This window comes from Pelophylax lessonae, assembly GCF_965119305.1.
Source record: "Pelophylax lessonae genome assembly, chromosome: 5".
Lineage (NCBI taxonomy): Eukaryota > Metazoa > Chordata > Amphibia > Anura > Ranidae > Pelophylax > Pelophylax lessonae.
Genome location: NC_138772.1, coordinates 7,089,080 through 7,096,059, shown reverse-complemented (window position 1 = coordinate 7,096,059; position 6,980 = coordinate 7,089,080).

The window sequence follows — 6,980 nt, the reverse complement described above, 5'->3', positions numbered from 1 at the left end:
ATGATATACACTCACCGGGCCACCTTGCTAGTAGCGGCTTGGAACCTCCCCCCCCCCCTTTTGCCTTCATTCTTCGTGGCGTTGTAGCATTCCTATCCATCATCAGAGGGACTACAAGTCCCAGCATTCCCAGCCTGTCTGCCACCAACAACCATGCCACGTTCAAAGTCACTTCAATGGGGGATTGATTTCTTCCCCATTCTGATGCTCGGTTTGAACTTCAGCAAGTCATCTTCACCACGTCTAGAGGCCTAAATGCATTGAGCTGCTGCCATGTGATTGGCCAATTAGCAATTTGTGTTACCGAGCAATAGAACAGGTGTACCTAATAAAGTGGCCGGTGAAGATGGAATTATGGGATGTGGTGGAGAATGAGGTTATATATAGGAAGCCTTCCAGTTACAGTGCAGAGAGGGGGGAGGGGGAGGGGATAATTGGTTGGGAGTGAAGCGGGAGCGGAATATAATGGTTGGAAAAGTAATAGAAGAAAAGAATGAAATATTGAGGGAGGGGGGTGAGGGGAGGGAAGGTGTAGAGAGAAGATGGAGGATGGGGGGGGGGGGGGGATCAGGAAACAGAGATGATGGAGGGATTGGGGATCTATTAGAGGAAATGAGACCCCCCCCATGAATGGGAGTCCCGCTTATCTGACAGGGGATCAGAGGAAAGAATACTGAGGTGGGGGGGGTGAGAAGAGATGAGGGGGAGGGGGGAAGCGCAGTCATAGCAACAGATGGAGTCAGCGGGAGGGGGGGCTGTGAGGGCCAAGAGAATGGATGGAGGGGTCCGCAATGGGAGGACAGGGACAGAGGGGGAGGGGATTCAATTAGGTCCAGTATCTGGAGGCCCCAGGACTACAAGTCCCAGCATTCCTACCCATCATCAGAAGGACTACAAGTCCCAGCATTCCTACCCATCATCAGAAGGACTACAGGTCCCAGCATTCCTACCCCTGATTATTAGGCTGCAAATTCCAGCATTCCTATTCATCATCAGAGGGACTACAAGTCCCAGCATTCGTATCTAACATCAGAGGGACTACAAGTCCCAGCATTCCTATCTAACATCAGAGGGACTACAAGTCCCAGCATTCCTATCCAACATCAGAAGGACTACAGGTCCCAGCATTCCTATCCAACATCAGAGAGACTACAAGTCCCAACATTCCTATCTAACATCAGAGAGACTACAAGTCCCAGCATTCCTATCTAACATCAGAGAGACTACAAGTCTCAGCATTCCTACCCATCATCAGAAGGACTACAAGTCTCAGCATTCCTATCCAACATCAGAGAGACTACAAGTCCCAGCATTCCTATCCAACATCAGAAGGACTACAGGTCCCAGCATTCCTATCCAACATCAGAGAGACTACAAGTCCCAACATTCCTATCTAACATCAGAGAGACTACAAGTCTCAGCATTCCTACCCATCATCAGAAGGACTACAGGTCCCAGCATTCCTATCCAACACCAGAAGGACTACAAGTCCCAGCATTCCTACCCCTGATTATTGGGCTACAAATTCCAGCATTCCTATTCATCATCAGTGGGACTACAGGTCCCAGCATTCCTATCTAACATCAGAGAGACTACAAGTCCCAGCATTCCTATCCAACATCAGAGGGACTACAAGTCCCAGCATTCCTATCCAACATCAGAGGGACTACAAGTCCCAGCATTCCTATCCAACATCAGAGAGACTACAAGTCCCAGCATTCCTATCCAACATCAGAGGGACTACAAGTCCCAGCATTCCTATCTAACATCAGAGAGACTACAAGTCCCAGCATTCCTATCCAACATCAGAGGGACTACAAGTCCCAGCATTCCTATCTAACATCAGAGAGACTACAAGTCCCAGCATTCCTATCTAACATCAGAGAGACTACAAGTCTCAGCATTCCTATCCAACATCAGAGAGACTACAAGTCCCAGCATTCCTATCTAACATCAGAGAGACTACAAGTCTCAGCATTCGTATCCAACATCAGAGGGACTACAAGTCCCAGCATTCCTATCCAACATCAGAGGGACTACAAGTCCCAGCATTCCTATCCAACATCAGAGGGACTACAAGTCCCAGCATTCCTATCTAACATCAGAGAGACTACAAGTCCCAGCATTCCTATCTAACATCAGAGAGACTACAAGTCCCAGCATTCCTATCCAACATCAGAGAGACTACAAGTCCCAGCATTCCTATCCAACATCAGAGAGACTACAAGTTCCAGCATTCCTATCTAACATCAGAGAGACTACAAGTCCCAGCATTCCTATCTAACATCAGAGAGACTACAAGTCCCAGCATTCCTATCCAACATCAGAGAGACTACAAGTCCCAGCATTCCTATCCAACATCAGAGAGACTACAAGTCCCAGCATTCCTATCCAACATCAGAGAGACTACAAGTCCCAGCATTCCTATCCAACATCAGAGGGACTACAAGTCCCAGCATTCCTATCTAACATCAGAGGGACTACAAGTCTCAGCATTCCTATCCCACATCAGAGGGACTACAAGTCCCAGCATTCCTATCCAACATCAGAGGGACTACAAGTCCCAGCATTCCTATCCAACATCAGAGAGACTACAAGTTCCAGCATTCCTATCCAACATCAGAGGGACTACAAGTTCCAGCATTCCTATCTAACATCAGAGAGACTACAAGTCCCAGCATTCCTATCCAACATCAGAGGGACTACAAGTCCCAGCATTCCTATCCAACATCAGAGAGACTACAAGTCCCAGCATTCCTATCCAACATCAGAGGGACTACAAGTCCCAGCATTCCTATCCAACATCAGAGGGACTACAAGTCCCAGCATTCCTATCCAACATCAGAGAGACTACAAGTCCCAGCATTCCTATCCAACATCAGAGGGACTACAAGTCCCAGCATTCCTATCTAACATCAGAGAGACTACAAGTCCCAGCATTCCTATCCAACATCAGAGGGACTACAAGTCCCAGCATTCCTATCTAACATCAGAGAGACTACAAGTCCCAGCATTCCTATCCAACATCAGAGGGACTACAAGTCCCAGCATTCCTATCTAACATCAGAGAGACTACAAGTCTCAGCATTCCTATCCAACATCAGAGGGACTACAAGTCCCAGCATTCCTATCCAACATCAGAGGGACTACAAGTCCCAGCATTCCTATCCAACATCAGAGGGACTACAAGTCCCAGCATTCCTATCCAACATCAGAGGGACTACAAGTCTCAGCATTCCTATCTAACGTCAGAGGGACTACAAGTCTCAGCATTCCTATCTAACGTCAGAGGGACTACAAGTCTCAGCATTCCTATCCAACATCAGAGGGACTACAAGTCCCAGCATTCCTATCCAACATCAGAGGGACTACAAGTCCCAGCATTCCTATCTAACATCAGAGGGACTACAAGTCTCAGCATTCCTATCCAACATCAGAGGGACTACAAGTCCCAGCATTCCTATCCAACATCAGAGAGACTACAAGTCCCAGCATTCCTATCCAACATCAGAGAGACTACAAGTCCCAGCATTCCTATCCAACATCAGAGGGACTACAAGTCCCAGCATTCCTATCCAACATCAGAGGGACTACAAGTCCCAGCATTCCTATCCAACATCAGAGAGACTACAAGTCCCAGCATTCCTATCCAACATCAGAGAGACTACAAGTCCCAGCATTCCTATCCAACATCAGAGAGACTACAAGTCTCAGCATTCCTATCCAACATCAGAGGGACTACAAGTCCCAGCATTCCTATCCAACATCAGAGGGACTACAAGTCCCAGCATTTCTATCCAACATCAGAGGGACTACAAGTCCCAGCATTCCTATCTAACATCAGAGAGACTACAAGTCCCAGCATTCCTATCCAACATCAGAGGGACTACAAGTCCCAGCATTCCTATCTAACATCAGAGAGACTACAAGTCCCAGCATTCCTATCCAACATCAGAGGGACTACAAGTCCCAGCATTCCTATCCAACATCAGAGAGACTACAAGTCCCAGCATTCCTATCCAACATCAGAGGGACTACAAGTCCCAGCATTCCTATCTAACATCAGAGAGACTACAAATCCCAGCATTCCTATCCAACATCAGAGGGACTACAAGTCCCAGCATTCCTATCCAACATCAGAGGGACTACAAGTCCCAGCATTTCTATCCAACATCAGAGGGACTACAAGTCCCAGCATTCCTATCTAACATCAGAGAGACTACAAGTCCCAGCATTCCTATCCAACATCAGAGGGACTACAAGTCCCAGCATTCCTATCTAACATCAGAGAGACTACAAGTCCCAGCATTCCTATCCAACATCAGAGGGACTACAAGTCCCAGCATTCCTATCCAACATCAGAGAGACTACAAGTCCCAGCATTCCTATCCAACATCAGAGGGACTACAAGTCCCAGCATTCCTATCTAACATCAGAGAGACTACAAGTCTCAGCATTCCTATCCAACATCAGAGGGACTACAAGTCCCAGCATTCCTATCCAACATCAGAGGGACTACAAGTCCCAGCATTTCTATCCAACATCAGAGGGACTACAAGTCCCAGCATTCCTATCTAACATCAGAGAGACTACAAGTCCCAGCATTCCTATCCAACATCAGAGGGACTACAAGTCCCAGCATTCCTATCTAACATCAGAGAGACTACAAGTCCCAGCATTCCTATCCAACATCAGAGGGACTACAAGTCCCAGCATTCCTATCCAACATCAGAGAGACTACAAGTCCCAGCATTCCTATCCAACATCAGAGGGACTACAAGTCCCAGCATTCCTATCTAACATCAGAGAGACTACAAATCCCAGCATTCCTATCCAACATCAGAGGGACTACAAGTCCCAGCATTCCTATCCAACATCAGAGAGACTACAAATCCCAGCATTCCTATCCAACATCAGAGGGACTACAAGTCCCAGCATTCCTATCCAACATCAGAGGGACTACAAGTCCCAGCATTCCTATCTAACATCAGAGGGACTACAAGTCTCAGCATTCCTATCCAACATCAGAGAGACTACAAGTCCCAGCATTCCTATCCAACATCAGAGAGACTACAAGTCTCAGCATTCCTATCCAACATCAGAGGGACTACAAGTCCCAGCATTCCTATCTAACATCAGAGAGACTACAAGTCCCAGCATTCCTATCCAACATCAGAGGGATTACAAGGCACAGCATTCACATCCAACATCAGGAGTACAAGTCCCATCATCCCTATGCATCATCAGTATAGGACTACAAGTCCCCGCATTAATTTTTACCTCTGGTAGGACTACAGGTCCCAGCATTCCTATCCATCATCAACAGGACTACAAACTTCAGCATTCATATCCATCACAGGTAAGTCCCAGCATTGCTACCCTGCATCTGTGGGACTACAAGTCCCAGCATTGCGACCGTGTGTGTGTGGGACTACCAATCCAACCAATGCTATTCTCTGTATCTGTAGCACTACAAGTCCCAGCATTGTACATAATAAGCAGCACAGGATGTAACACTGGAAGAGGCGGAGCCAATCCTTCACTCATCATCATATCCCCGCCCCTCCTCCAATCACATCCAATCATCTCATTTCCTCATTTACATAAATCGTTTCATTAAAGAACAACAAAAATCTAAAACCTATTTAAAACGGATATATATTATATAAGAGGATATTATATGTTTATTTTTTATTTTGCTTTTCAGATAGTGTTCTATATTTATTTTATTTCAGAAGTTATTTAGTAGCAATTTTATGTAACATTTATTGCTAGAAAGTAATCAGCAGAGGATTCTGGGGGTGTTTTGTGTCTCATTTATTTTATGTTATTATTTGTCATGAGTTTTATCTCTTCTGTGCTTTTCTTTTATGTATAATAATAATAATAGACGTATAAATCCTGTATTATTATTATTATTATTATTAGTATATGAAACCCTTTATTACAATAATAATAATAAATATTTAAACCCTGTATAATAATAATAACAATAACAAATGTATAAATCCTGTATATTAATATTGATAATAACAAATCTTGATTAATAATAATAATAATATAAATCATGTATTATTATAATAATAATAATACTAATATATAAACCCTGTATAATAATAATATTAATAATAAATAATGTATAAATTCTGTATAATACTATCAATAATAATAATGTATAAATCCTGTGTTATAATAATAATACTAATAATAAATATTGTATAAATCCTTATAATATTTTTTTGTACTAAACATAATAATAATAATATATAAATCCTGATATAATAAACATAATATATAAACCCTGTATAGTAATAATAATATTAATAATGTATAAATTCTGTATAAAAATATAAATAATACTGTATAAATCCTGTGTTATAATAATAATAATAATAATAATAATAATAATAATAATAATAATAAATGTAAAAAAATCCTGAATTATAATAATAATACATATATAAATCCTGTATATTATAATAATATTATTATATAAGTCCTGTATAATAATATGAATAAAAATAATATTCATAATAAATCATGTATAAATTCTGAAAACTATTATCAATAGTAATAATAAAAATAATAATGTATAAATCCTGTCTTATAATATTAATAATAATTATAATAATAACCTATAAAACCCTTTATTATAATAATATTGATATATAATTCATGTATAATAATAATAATAATAATATTAAATGTATAAATACTGCATCATAATAATAATAACAATAAAAATAATAATAAGTGTATACACCCTGTATAATAATAATAATAATAATAATAATAATAATAATCCTGTATAATAATAATAACAATAATGATAATAACAAATCCTGAATAATAATAAACATAATAATTTTAATAATATAAATCCTGAATAATAATAATAATAATATAAATCATGCATTAAAATAATAATAATAATAATAATAATAATAATATAAATCCTGTATAATAATAGTAATAATAAT